The sequence below is a fragment of the Trichogramma pretiosum genome, unplaced genomic scaffold, assembly GCF_000599845.2.
Source record: "Trichogramma pretiosum strain Unisexual culture from Peru unplaced genomic scaffold, Tpre_2.0 scaffold76, whole genome shotgun sequence".
NCBI classification, from domain to species: domain Eukaryota; kingdom Metazoa; phylum Arthropoda; class Insecta; order Hymenoptera; family Trichogrammatidae; genus Trichogramma; species Trichogramma pretiosum.
This window is the reverse complement of record NW_019640848.1, coordinates 255,947-271,656: the sequence shown is the minus strand read 5'-3', so window position 1 is coordinate 271,656 and position 15,710 is coordinate 255,947. Positions and strand designations below refer to the sequence as shown.

General features: G+C 40.4%; 1 protein-coding gene across 2 annotated transcripts in view; it reads right to left on the bottom strand.

Moving 5' to 3' along the window:
• LOC106655726 (protein yippee-like 1) overlaps positions 1-11,106 on the bottom strand; it is a 43,098-nt gene extending 31,992 nt beyond the window's left edge. For both annotated transcript variants that reach the window (XM_014376255.2, XM_014376254.2), the window contains exon 1: positions 9,815-11,106. The gene's annotated coding sequence lies outside the window, so the exon portion shown is untranslated. The remainder of the gene's footprint in view (positions 1-9,814) is intronic.
• Positions 11,107-15,710: the final 4,604 nt, after the last annotated feature.

Genomic DNA, 15,710 nt, shown 5'->3' with positions numbered 1-15,710 from the left:
GAACGCGCGCGCGCTACAGCAAGGAGGAGAGAGAAAGAGAGACGCATGCGGCGTATACGAAGGAGCGAGTCGATCGCAGTGCATTTGATATGCATTTGATACAAGTATGGCATTTAAATGGACGAAAATTGCTCTTTTGTGCAGCTCTCATCGATGTTTGTTATCGCACCCTCGAGCCCCGGTAACTGATGCGAGGCATGCGTATATTGCATATATTGCGTTTATTGGTATATCGTGTACGGGCGCGTACATGTACGTATTTATGACTCTCGTATGTGTGTCAAATTTGATACACGTCAGAGGTCATCGAATGTAATCATTTTCTTCGCGATTTATTATAGCCCCTCGCACGATGTAGGTTAGCCGCTTCTCGCGAGCTTGCAATATCCCGCGCGTTAATTCCAACCGAATAAATTGATTTGTCTATTTTAATTTCGTTTTTGCGCAACGAGAGCATGTTAATATCGCTCGATGCCCCGGCGGCGCGGCACTGGCGGTGGTGGTAGTTGGCGTAAACACACGTAATATCGTTATGCAAAGCAAAGTTTTCGCGATCAAGCATAGCACGTAACGCACCGTATACAAATGTACGTGTGCATGCAGAACACACGGACGTTTTCTCTGTGTGTTCGTGTATTCGAGCACCCGCGTCTATTACAGGTCAAATGGGTTTGCTTTCAAAACCAGATTATTTACTATCGGTCCAGCTCCCGCTCATATGCTTGGCAATTGCATCGCGGCTCGATGAACATGCGGCTATATAATGCGCAGCACACGCCTTATATATACGTACGTACACACACACACACACACGCACACGTCGAGACTATATTACGAGTACATATAGAGTCGTTGCAAATGATATCGCGCGCAACGCAGATTCGATTAATATTACGTACAGAGTTGCAATATCGCGCATTAATGCGCGCCGGGCCACAACAGCACATTATTATACTAAATATGTCGGCGCACAAAGTCTGCGCGTAATGAGCCACGATAGATCGATGAAACCTCGTGTATATGTGACAGCGCGAAGTGCAGCGCAGACGTCTCTACTATAACTAGTCGCCGCATAACGTGACCTGGTACACATACATAGCTGCCTGTGTGTGTGTGTATCTGTGTGTGCTTTTGTGTTAGAATCCAAATTTCATACATATATAAATGATTATAGCAGCCACGGTACATAACGCAGGCGATCGATGCGTAAATATACCGCGCGCCACGATGCATAATACAGCGATCGAAACAGCTGTGGTGAGTGCAATAGACTTTTGACCGGACGCGGATGAGCTTATGTACATGTGTGGCACATGAATTATAAGGTCGATATATAGTATATAACGACCGTTTACAGTATCGAGTCGCTCGCGCGCCTATCGCTAGTATACGAAATCGACTTATAGTCACGAAGAAAAAAAAAGCCAAGCTTTCTAGCGCCAGCTAAAAACGCGCGTTACACAATTATTGCATGCTGTTACACTTGCAGTTCTATATACAAGCGTGGATCGTTACTCAATTCCCAATTATTGCACCTCGCTTTTCAACGTTTGCAGCTATATTTGATATATTGTATGTACGTAAACGCTCGAAACGATTACGATTTTTCTCCCATCGCATCCATAAAGTGCGTATTAAACTTATTCATTTTTATATGCTCAGGGCTTCTTTACAACGTGTATTTGCGGCTTTATTTTGTCAAAGGCAGCTCTGCCGTCGGTTTATTATCGAGATTAATCGAGCGAAAGACGTGGTTCATGCGCAAGCCCGAGACGTAAGCTCACGTACTCTGTGTAAATTAATTAGACAAGCTCGTATATAACGTTGCTTATTTTGACTTTATATAAGGTACGCCGTACCTTTGTCGATTTGCGAGCACCGCACGCTTTGCCATGTCAAACGGATAAACGACTCGCGCGCTCAACTATGCAGGAGTAATTTGAAATTCGATGAGTTTACAATGTCGCTCTCCGTGCGTGCGTAATACTTGTATACATCGATTGACTTGTGAATTGAAGCTTTTCTGCAAGCTCGCTCTCTTGTTTAACTTGATATTTAACATGGAAGCACGTCCTCTATTATTAGCTCTTGAGAGTTAACTTCGCTTTTGACTAGATGAAAAATAAGTCGAATAACTAGAGAAATAGGGGAACAGCTGTATAAAGATGCTTCAGCGCACTCTTAGACTCACAATGACAATGACACGCAACGTAGGCAAAGATAATCAAACAAGACAACAACCCTAGCTGGAGGCAATGAGAGTGAGACAGAGAGAAAGAAAGCAAAATAAAAATATACCGAGTCATGTGACTTTTGCTCTGCATACAAACACATATTATGTACGCAGATGAAAAGAGAGAGAGAAAGAGAGAAAAAACCAGATAAAAATAACGACAAAGGCTCGGTACAAAAGAAAATTTGTCAGTCGTTAGTAGAGGTCACGAGAGGTTAGACGCTTAAAGTCATATCGAGCGCGCGCGATTTCTTCTTTTTCCTTTTCGTCCACTGCACAAGTTATATCCCGCATATCTACGCCTCACCTGCGTTGATAATAATACAAGCGCGAAAGTCCGGAATTGCCTTTGTCATTGCGGGTGCATGACTTGCGTGGGTGTACGTATGCACATACGTATAATGCGCATGTATATAACCCAAAGGCAAGTCTCGATTTCGTTTTCCAACTTTCGTAATAGTGTAACCTGCGTTTCTGCGCCTGTACGTCACATACGTATATAATATATTCTGCTAGAGTGACTTTGTCAAGTAGTAATCACGAGTTCGTTTCACTATCTATAAGACACCCTTAACAGACGCGATCGAGAGCTTTTTTAACGAGCTTGCGAACTTATTTTGCATCAGTTCAAAGAGGAATTGAATGCGTTAACGTGGCCCCAAACAAAGGACAAAAATATCCTGAGAATTATTTTACGTATATATATTACACGTAGAAGCTCGGGCTTTTTGTCTCGTTCTCGACGACGAACGTTATGTGCCTTTCAAAGTCCTCCACCTGTGCGCACTGTGATTGAAAAAATTTCCAATGCGAAGTGGTCTATGGTAAATAGCACAGAGAGTGAAGGGATTCGTTTTAGTCCGAACATTTTTTCTTTGTTTTTTTTTGGAAGTAAAATAAATACACTGCAGACTTTTGCTAGCAGAGAAAAAATATGCGAGCGAAAATAATTTACGTGTACATTCGAATTCGTGTATAGATTATAATATGTGATATTTTTCGGCTTTGTTTTGAAATCTATAGTATGCAGGAATTTAATATCGCTGTGCAAGGATACGAAATCTTCGACCAATCTGCAAAGAACATTTCGGAATGTTGTTGAACTTGGCGAAAAAGCTGTAAAAATCGCAGTCGTACGAAATAAGGATGCGCATCAATTTGTAACAGAAACGAAAAAGAAATATTATCTTCGACGCCCAGAGGCTTGATTGTTTTTCCTCGCGGCTGATTTATTTATGGGATGTCTTTGATATTAGCTTTTACCGTGGAAAGTTATATATCTCTATTTTGGAGAGTTCGCGCGCCAGAGTCTGCATTTTTGGCCGGGATCCAGTAAAATCACTGTTAGATTATCTCAATCTGCCCGGAGAGTGTTTTCCATACTGTTTTCGGCTAGAAAGCAAGGGGAGATTGAAAACGATGGGATTATTTTAATCATTTTAGCTTTCCGATCTAGAAAATAAGATATTTTTCAGTGATTCGCCTCGACATTTTTGCATTAAATATTTTCAGAAAATGGCTCCGCACTATTTTGGTACCACGATTTTTTATAATATTATTGAACAAAATCTAAAATTACAAGAGGAAAAAATTGTATATTTTTACCAACAACGTTTAATTACTGCCTCGATGGCATCTGTCCTTGACAATAAACCGCCAGTCGAGTAAAATAAATATTTATTTTTCTCCAAAATTTATTACAGATTATTATTTGAGATTTCTTCGTGAGAGTTTTTTCAAACGAACTTTTTCTTTTTTTTTCGTACGAAAGAGCTCGACTCAAGCAAGAGACAGGCAAATCACAGCAAGCGATAAATTTTACTTTTTTAACAACCGGTAGCGATTTTCGTATTCAAAGTCTTTAACATTTTAATCGACTTGTGTTGAAGATGAATTTCGTCGTTTAGTGAAATAAATAAAAAACGAAAACAAGAAACATACGTTGGCGAATAAAGTCAAAGTTATTGAAACGCGTCGAACGAAAACTAGTGAATAATTAATAATTAATCAAGTAGTTTGTTGGCATAATTAATTAATCAAAAGCTCGAACGATTCGTCGCTGATATCATTAGTCTTGTACTGGTCACATTATTATTTTGGGGCTCATCGACGACGGAAATCCCATTGTTCTTGTTTATCCACTTTCCAGGCCATTCTAATGGTATTATTATACGAGTATTTGCGATCTGTATACGTTTTCGCTGTTCGTTTTCACGTTTTCACAAAACTACTTGGATCTTTGGCCACAGCTGTGCTCCTGTAATACGCTAATGCGTCCCGATTTCTAGCGCTGTCTTATACGTTTTGTAAATCGAGCAATGCATTATTACCGGCGACATTAACAGGAAAAGGGTAAACACAATCTGCGCATTTACCGCATCATATACACACGTGTGTACACAAATGGAAGATTTCGCGAGTCAGCAGCATAGTCACTATTTTATAGCCGTGCGCGAGACCCAATGAAAAAAGTCATTTTCCTTAATTAAAAACACACACGCACGGAGTCGGCTATTTATACAGCAATAAAAATTCCATTAAAAAAGTATGTACGGCATATATGCAGGTAAATACGGTAACGGCAAAACACGACGCTACGGAGTAGTACAATAACGCGAACTAAACACGCGTACACTTGGTTTTATATCATTATACCTATCTGCCGAGCCGCCGTGTGCCACCGCGCGTTGTAATTATTGTAAAAGGTTGTTAACCTCTCGGGGGAATGCTCCACGGTGTATAATGTAGTGTCTGCCGCGGCCTCAGTCGTATAAAAGGGCATTTGATACTATGCTCTACGTATATATATTGCGCGCAGAGGTCTCGAATTATGATGGCCATCTAGAGCTCACGCGCCTACGCGTCTTATTTTAATGCACAACAAAAAAATGTAGAATAAGCGTCTCCGATTCACGAGCCTAGGTGTATGTCACCCAGGCAGTATCTCGTTGAAATAATTATCCACTCGCGTGCCCGGCCAAACTCGTATGCCGATTTTTCTTATTATAATAAAAGCAATGGAAAATGGCGAGTCATAGCTACGAGTTGTTTATTAAATTCCCCTTTACGATTGTACAGCTATGCATGTAAGCAAGTACATAATAAAATCGTAAGGAGAGAAACTTTCGAGACCTTGACGGCAGCTCAGAAGGATATCGTATGACCGAGTCGCTTGTATATGCCCATAGAAACTTCAATAAACAGGGATATAATTTGCGCGAAAAAGAAGACTTTTATATCGATTAAGAGAACAGTGATTGAGACGCGTTATGGAGAGGGGTAGCAATGTCGATGGAGCTTTTTTTCTTTAACGCGATCCGTATAAAAATGATCGAGGTCAAAGCTCGAGTGTCACCCGTCTGTCGATACGCATACGTGGGTGGCTGCGGGGTATCATCCTTCGAGGGGGAACAAAAGATTACCAAGTCAGAAGACGGGGCCACGAATTCGAAGAAAGAAAGTAGCAAGGGATGCGGAGGATGGACGTATTCTGAACATATATGAGCAACGAGAGTGACTCACCTCGTGTATTTCAACGCGAAAAAGTCGTCTTTCTTACCTCTCTCTTTCTCGCACATATGCGCACACATACACAGAAACACACGTGTATGTTTATACACGCACGTACGTACGTGCAGCCGAAGAAAATGAGAAAAGTAAAAAAGCGGAGAAAGAATAAGAAGAAGAAAACGTGACGACGACGCGGCAAAAGAAGGAGGCGGCAGTCAGACAGGCATCGAAGCAGGCAGCAGCGGCAGGCACGAGCCAAGGCGAGTAAACCCGTGAGAGTTCATTGCGCTGAGAGGTTAAAAAACTCCGCCGAGCTCTCCTCCTGGCGCGAGGAGGCGGTGGCGGAGCGAGAGAAAGAGAGTCAGACAGTCGTCGTCGTCGTCGTCGTCGTCGCCGCCGCCACCGCCGCTGTGTTATGCTGCGCGTATAAAACAGAATGTAAGATACACACGCATGCACGAAGCGAAAGAAAAGAGCCGAGTTCGAAACTCGCGCTGAAAATTGCACCGCAAGGACTACAATATCAAGGTATCTCTCGTTTGAGTTTCCTTCTGTAGTAGCTGAAAATGTTAATATAGCGTAGTAACGGTCGTTCCCGTTTTCATTTTTAGTTTTATAAAAAAAAAGGTTCAAACGAAAACTCAGAAAATGTGTTGGAAAATTTTAATTTTGACCAGGCTTGGGTATAGGCAGGAGCCCAACTCGGTCGTGTTGACATTTTGCAGAATGAAACTCGAACGAGCGTACTTGAAATACAGCGCATGTACACACATAATTATAGGTGTAATATACGTGTACGCGCGAGCTCTGCCTCGGTAACGGGAAAGCCGGTACCTATATTACACGGCTTATGTATATACGTAGCCGGCTTCATGCAGCGCAACCGATCTAGCTCCGAACCTCTCTGATGGCAGCGCGAGCGTGGAAAAAAGCCGCAAGTGCGCGAGAATTTCGCGCGCGCAGCTGACGCCGCAGGGAGAGCGAGAGAGAGAGACAAGTCAGCTGAGTGCAGCTGAGTGCAGCGCGGCGGTATCGGCAACAGCGCCAAGCAGCAGGAAGAGAAAAAAAATCTCATACCCAGAAAGAGAAAGAGAGAAAGAGAGAGAGAGAGAGACAAAGGAGATGTGGTTTCGCGATAAAAGAGATCTGCAATGCTTCCATGCTAGGGCCGGTGCGCACGTGCAATATTATATTATAGCACATGTTTTCTCATTGGCTATCTCTTTCGAGCTCTCGAGTCGACGAGCTTTCGCTCGATATATTTTTCTATCGTTAATGCTATATAATACGTCGCCGTGAGAAATTGATCTAGCCAGCCTATAGTAGTGCACCTAGTGCCAGGTAGAAATAGAGAGAGAGAGAGAGAGAGAGGAGGAGAAAAGGGGCGCCCACCGCGCGAGCGGTTATTCGATCTGGATAATATAATGTACGTACGCAGCTCCGAGGAAAATCGATGATTGGCAAATTGCTATTGTTTTGCTTGCTCTCGCCGCGATGACTTACGTCCGCATCTTAAAGCATTATCGCGTCTTTGGATCATTTCCCAAGCGTGCGCATACACACACACAAACACATTGACTTTTGGTATACTTAGATAACGTATAGTTAATTTATATCGTATATCCGAGAATATAAACGTATATATAAGATCGGAGAAGTGCACGCACGCGAGTGTAGATTAGCACATACATTCACATTCGATTCGATTCTCAAGCGTGCGTACGTGTGTGCGCGTGTGTGTATGTGTATCCTTCGTGTTAGCTATACAGATATATAACTTTGTACGTGAGTGCTTGCAACGTTATGTACGTTATATAGATCCATCGCTCGATGAAACAGAGCGAGAGATATATCGTTAATCGAGTCGAATTGCTTTTACCGAACGCCTCGAGAGTTGGATAACCCGAGTATATATACGAAGAGAGAAAGAAATATTGCAGGCGCGCGAGGCAATATCGGCATCTACTATACGTTTCTATCATGTCATATGTACATAGCTCGCTGCACAGTGACTTTTTCATATGCGTAATATTATACACGATACGCGACAGATCGTTCATCTTCTTCTTTCTTTTTTACTTCAATTAAAGAGACGAGGAAACGCGGCGCGGAAAATTGTACCGATCGATCGATCGAACCCGAACCGATCCTGAGTCTACGTTTAAATATTACACCGTATCCTTCGAGCACGTCGAGGACGAGGACTTGTCGTCTATATCGTTTGTGGCTGCCAAAGAAAAGTTGGTCGATGACGAGTAAAATAAACATGATATGTCAAAGCTCCATAAACGCATGACTGCGCAAGTATTACGCGAGTATCCTGCATGTATGTCACATGCGCTATTTACACAAAAACAAGAAATCAACTGTTTTGCTCGTGTCATTCGAAGGGAGTCGTCCGCGATATCCTATTACGCGTGCCTTAATTTCACGATACACAATATTTTGTGCTCCGTAACTCGAATCATAAGATTGCGGTAGCTCTACTAAAATCCCGTATAAGTAACACAAGTATTTTTAGTTGTCCTTTTCCCTTTACATGAATATACCACGCTCTTATATAAAATAAAACCACTTTTAATTTTTTCATTTTTTTGAAGCTTCATAAATAAACAAATTCGAAATTTGCATTCAACATCTTAAGCGAACAAACTGTATGTACAGTAGTACACGCGATAAAAGCTGTGTGCTAACGAAATTATAATATGCATAAATAGGGGCTCCGAAAAAAAAATGTTTTAAATCTAAAAACCTGTTGCTCGTGTGAATCAAGCGTGGGTTTCGAGATATAAGGAATAAAAAAAGAGAAAAAAAAACAGAGTCGACTCGAAATCAGCTCTTTTGTCTGTTGACTTCTGTCTGCTTTATCGAGATCGATTAAGATGCAGAGGCTATTAGCCGTGCTTCTTATTAGTCGCATATTTGTTATAATACACGGTACAAGCTGGATTAAATTGTCATTTAGCAAAGAATTCATAATAGGTATGACAAACAAAAAAAACGTGCAAAAATGATCTCTCTTTTTGTTGGAGCTATATTTTATGTGACAAAGACTTGGTATATATATAATCGACAGGCCTCTAGAGACGAGACATAGAGCAGAACTTTGAGGCTTTTTTTTTGCCGAATTTTCGCCCGAATGATATATTACGAGTGCCGCCGGCCTACGTGTCCTATGGCACACCGACTCTCATGTTGTTTGTCGAAAACGATTGCAAAAATCATAATATTCAAGAGATACGAGTATGGCAAAATATCTTATCGGCATATATTATAACGAGTCAAAAACAAAGAAGACGGAGTGCGAGCGAGACGGCTCTGCACCGAATATACAGCGATATGAAGAGCCGATAAAAATATTCGCGAGCGTTAAAGTGAGACGGAACGAAAACATCGGGTGCACGGCGCACAGAGAGCGGCGCAGGCTTCCAGCCGTCATACAGCTATATGCATTTTCACCTATGCACATGTAAATGTATAGTCCCAGAGGTCTTTCGCTCTTGCTCTAGCGTATTGCAACGATCATATTATAATTATGTATGTGTAATAAAATTAATATCTTCGTGCACGAAATTTTGTAGAGTCTCGAGAGCAAGAAAAAAAAACCATGACGCAGTTATCGCGATTTTTCGACACTCGCCCGAACAAAACTCTAATATTGGCGAAGCTCGATGACCCGTTGCGTCTTTCTTTCTATATCTTAACCAATACCATCTTACAGCAGCAGCAGTTCTAATATACGTACAGGCACACACACTTGGACTGCTGGCACATTCACGAAATATATATAGGTATATAATATTAACATTTAACTATCCCTCCCGCTGCTGCTGGCTGGCTATACGGAGCTGCTATTGCGCAACCAAAACACTCGCTCGTGCGCACGAACACAAAGAGATATAGGCATACTGTACCAGACTCCCCCTCTGCAGGCTGCCAGCTCTCGCAGCACATACATGTATAGCGCGTATGAAGAATAGAGAGATGCAACCAACGCACAGCGCAAGGGTGTAAACAAAGAGAGAGAGAAAGAGAGAAAAGTATACATTTAAAGGGCCCCCGTTTACGCACCTCCATAAATAAGCGACGTGGACAAAAAGTGTCACTACGTCGAGTGGGTGCTGTCGGATGCCTCCTTCTCTGCGTCGTCCTCGTCTTCTGGACTTGTATACAATCTCTGCGTGTCGCACACAGCTGCACACACCGTTGTCTATTTGGATGCGTCTGCTGCTGCTGCTGCTGCTGCTGCTGTTATTGTTGTTGTTGTTGTCGTTCGTCGTCGTCGTCGCATGTAATTTACGTGCACAGGCCAATATTATGATACGGAGCAGCTGATCATCGGCTCGCTCGCATCTGACACAATTTGGCACGCGCGGACGATTACGATAATATTATCACAATATTATAATAATAGAGAGACACACAAGCACACGCGAACGAGGCCAGAGCCTGGAGCTTTGTTTTAGGCTGGCGAATATATGCGATTACGCGCCAGTAAATTCTGCCGAGTCTCTGCCACTTATAGCACGAGAAACAGGAAGAGTAGGACGTTGTCGTCGTCGTCGTCGTTGTTGCTGCTGCTGCTGTTGCACTTTCTTCTCAGTCTCGGTAGCTGAACTTGCTTTTTTCCAGTACGAGGGCATGCTCTGAGCATCTTCCTCTCGCGACGCACAGAGAGACGCACCGCGCGGCCAGCTGATTCAGTACAAAGAACGAAATTTACACCATTGTGTCGATGCAGGACAAAAAACAAAGACGACTCCGTTTGTTTTGGTTTTTATTTTTTTTGGTGGCGCGCTGATCTAATGCGTTGACAGGCCGACGCGATTCGTGCACCGATATGCAGCTACAGAATTCGAGCGATATCGTGCATCCTTTGTTTCGACTGTTATTATTACGGTGCGTGAGGTTCGCTTTTTGAATTATGCATCGACGAACGCGCACAACACACACTCACGAATCACAACACTCGTGGTATAGCTGCGCTCGAAATTCATCCGAGAACATCCCTGGCGTGGTACGACAGATAAGGATGACGATGATGTAGCAAAGGGAGATTACGCACTGCTAGTCCTCGAGCCGAGTATCAACAAACGAAAGGGCAAAACGATAGGAAAGAAAAATAAAATAAACGCACCCGAAACAGTTTGTTTTTTATTTTGCTATGTTACGAGAGCGGCGTCGCAACAGCGGTTGGAAATTTTCGAATGGATTTTCTCGCGCAATTGTAGAGTTTTTTTACATACATGTATGCTGCTTATACATGTATGGTATATATTTCATATATAGACACACTGGTTGTATAGATATATAATAGAAAGGTTAACGTCGCGCATTGGACGGCCCGAACAACACTGGCTCACCGTGCTGCGAGAGACTGTGCGCGAACTTGCGCGATTGCGATGCAGAGCAATGCTGCTGCTGCTGCGCGTGTGATCGGTGTCTTTGTGTGCATATGCACGGCTGTATGTGTGTGTGTGCGGGATGTGGTATATGTATATATGTGCTCGGTAAAGTCGCGACGGTCGATTGGTGTGTACATCCAACGCAGCGACTATAGCAGGCAGGCACTCGGCAGCGGAGAGTTGCAAGTGTATCTGCTAAACGAATACTCGCGAGTGTGTGCGTGTGTGTGTGTGTGTGCGGTAGGTGGTATAGTGGGAGGTTGCTGACTGCCAAGTGCGATCTGCGCGTTGCGTTGAAAACGCTCGTGCCGAGGAGCGAACGAGCCAATCCTCGTGCGGAGTCGAGCGGTTGGACGGCCAATCCAACGCTCGTATATGCGGGCCTCGAGTCGCGCGCCGCTTACGAGCTCAAAGAAGAAAACGATTTATCTCCACTATTGCCTCTATCATTTCTTATCCTTATTCTTTTTTACGGTAGCAATGACTTCGACGACGACGTAATTTTTGAAAAAAGAGACGGTATGAAAAAATGTTGAGTCTAGGTCGAATCGTCGAGAAAAATTGGAGCGAATCCTACTTACCAGTTAAGAAGAGTCCGCGTTTCATCCGGTGTCCAAAGTGGAATCTCGAGCATAAAATTTGACCATGGCCCATCGCTTATCGCTTATAGGAAAAAAAATAAGCGAAGAGCAGCGGGAGCTTGATTGATTGATTGATTAGTTTTTTATTTGGGACCGAGGGGTACAACCCCATTTGGCCCCGGTGCAATGAAAATACAGTGGTATGAATTACATTATACCTAATTTGAACAATAAATAGCAAATAGTAAGAAAAGAAAACAATTGAAGTAAAACAACTTGAAATATAACTTGAAAATATAAAATATATAAAACATATGCTCGCTGAGAAACAAAGGAATCGCGACGCGCATACGTAGTCGTAGTTGTTGCTTTTGACATTTTGGTGGCTTAGTCGAGGATAAAATGAAATCGGTGACCAGCAGAAATTTCGAGCTTTTATGCGCGAGCTTTCGAGAGTATTCGCACAGTAAATTCGAACGTTTTTGTTCTTTGATGTCAGCTTGAGAGCGTAACGGACTACGCGACGATTAAGTTTATATCATAAGACGATTATTAGTTTATAACATCATATGACGATTAAGTTTATAAGATGTACCGCTCCTATAATTTTAATACCGACGAGATGAGCTGCTTGATTATTTCATTCACGACGATTTAGTTGTGCATAAAGTGGAAATGAAATGCCCAAAACTTACCATATTTAGTTGACACAAGACAATTTATTTGAAGCTCCGCAGAAAATTATTCAACTGTACTGAACATTCATTAATATACCGTCAAACACAGAAAAAGCTGCGTTATATGCATTGGATAAATCCATAGACTCGTAGATATAGAGCAGAAGAGATGGCCCGCGTACAATGGTGCATGCTATGGTATACTGTTAAATAGACGTATGCATAGTCACGATTTTTCATCGTCGCGACCTCGTTTTTCGGCGATTCTATAAAAGCCCGAAACGGCGGCAGCGTGTCTTCGCAAATCGCGAGCGTGCATCTCTCTAGCCTCGATTTTCCTTTCAATACGAACATTATCAGAGAGGGATTTGCACATATACTACGTCGGCTAATATGGCACACGGTCTATGGGTGTATGCGAGCGCGCGCACACACACACACACACACACACAAGCGCGCGCAGCTTGAAGCCGTTAACTCGTTTCATCCAAGATAAAGAGCCGGAAGTTTTCTCTATATACCCCCTGTATGCATATAAGTATAGGCGCTCGAAAATTGGGTGAAAAAATTTCCGGCGCGCTCTATGCGATGCCTTCGCGCGCGCTCAGAGATATTTTCTTGAAACACATCGAGGATCTATGATTAGCTAAAGATTTACTTTATCTTTGATAAATAGACAATGATGACGTTCGAATGATCTCTGCGTGCAGTCGGATATGTTCACATTATATATATTAGCGCGGAATCACGTAACAGCTGCAAGCTCGAAGAATTCGAAAGAAAGTGCAACAATGAGCGGTAATTGGGCTTTCTCGTCTTTCTTTCGAACTCCGCTTAAATTTCAGACGGATCGTATAAGTCTGCGCGCGCACTCCCAGATTTCCATCTTCTTCCGCGCGTCATCGTGCAAAAAAAGCCACGAGGAGACAGATACCGAATTAATGCTGACGACTCGTGACGATTTACAGGTAAAAGTACATTCATTCGACGCCATTTGAAACTCGCCGAGTATATCTTTTTTCAGACGCTGAGCTTTCATTTTGTATAAAAATATGTATACTAAAATATACAATGAATAATTTTTCCAGATATGTGATATAATGAACATAGATTAGTGCAACTAGAACCAATTGTATGCGAATAATACATTAAAAATTGCAATTTTATGTTATAATATATTTATTTTGAAAATAAATATACTACAAGTTAAATATAAATGTATATCATTACAGTACACTGTGGTGATGCATCTCTAAAATTTGTTTGATGCAAACTCATGCTTTTTTTGCTTTTAATTAAAACTCTGCTGAGACAATATTCATTATTTACAAATTATTTACGGTGGATTATCATTATATAGCATCATTTCATTCACATAGCATTTTCGCAACAAGTGGAAAATGTCACTTAAATTGGTATGTATTGTTATGATCGAAATTACATTTCGGTATTACATATTGTACAACTAAAATTGACTGAACAAGTATATATCGCGAAACGCGAGCTCGTGCACGCTATGTGATGAGCAAATCGTCAAAAGTAAGGAAGAAGAAAGTAATATTGTACAGACAAAATTTTTAAAAACTCACATGATTATTTTACTGCTTGGGCATGAACAATACAATTATACACATCAATTCAGTAATAAAGCCCGTAAGTAACTATTTACCATTCAGAAGTTAAATTTAAACATAGTTTTTTTACATGTAAAACAATTCTATGTAAGCAATGAGGAAATATGTATAAGTAAAAAAGGGTGAGCGTTTGAAAAATAATATTTTTTTATACAACGTACGTTACTACTTATTTAAAAATTTATTTCATTTATTCTCAGCATTCACCCACATTTATTGATTAATTAAATGCAGTGATTTATCAATGTTTAAAAATTTAAACCAGGCCATAAACTTATTTTGCTTTTGGAATGCACATATTTTTACAATGATTTTTTAATTTTTTGTCTTCAAAAAATAAATTTTTAAAATCAGATTGTCCAATTGGAAAACTAAACATGCTCGGAGCATAAAAATAATAATTTTCATAAAATATTTGCATCAGATATTTAAGCTCACTTAAATAATAATAATAAATCATATTCAACGTTATAAATCGAAACCTCAAATTCAAAAATTGTTTCATTTGAATATTTCAAATTCATCAAGTAAAAAAGTTGTTACTGCACATTTAAACTCTAAAGTTGCAATCTGAATCTCAAGCATGCTTTAGAAAATATTCAAAAGGCATGTCGTCAATATTTATTTACAATATCAACTGTCTGCACCGCTCATTACGTTCAAAGATGCAACTATAACATCGTAAATTGAATTTTTTTTATTGTGGTTAGTTTACTCAGAACTATTTAACACAAAGGCAGTCAAATTGTTGTCGAATTCAAGTTGAATCTTTGACTCGGTAATAAAAAAACATTTCACCATTTAAATGTGAAACTCCAACGGAATATATACTACACTATATATGATTTTTTCGAATTTTCTCTTAATATAAAACAAACAAAATAAAGAATAGAAATTAGCTGAATGTTATGCACATTTATACAACTTGATATAATTCGCTGTCTGCCAAAAATGAAAAATACTAAAAAGACACCTTAAAAACATATGGCGGATTCGCTAATCGAGGACTTTTTATCCAACTTTACAAGGGCAAAATTTGGTACATGTAACTCGATAAGAAAACGCACGCCTTTAATGCAACCTCATGTATGATAATATAAATATATGTGAGTGTTCAACACACCGCGTGCCACCTTCCTCTTATAAACTTCTTAAATTCCAATTATAATAATCATGTTTAAATGATCTTCAATCGACCATTCTCACGTGCACAGTTTCTTAACTTGTCCTTTTAAATTGCATAGTTTTTCTATTAACATACTCTATTATGGCGCCATTTCGACTTGAATCTACTTGCACAAAGATCACATATTCATCTATATTATTATTAATTCGTTCTTTTATTTATAATTATATTATTTCGTTACAAAAATCCGTTTTGATTTTTAAAAATGCTACCTTTATTTAAAAGAATTAAATTATAAAGCAAATTATAGGATGATGTTCGTTAATGATAATTTCACGTATCGTAAAAAAGCTAAGGAAACAAGTATTGAGTAACTGGTTTGTTTTTAATAAAATAAAATATATTTAAGATAGTATTGTTTGAATACTAGTCTTGCACTTTATATATTCACATGTATTTATTATTATATACATGAAAATGAATATATGAAAGTATGAAATATAAGTTTTTTAAGGTAGCTAGTTGCTAGCTTTTATCTAGTTTC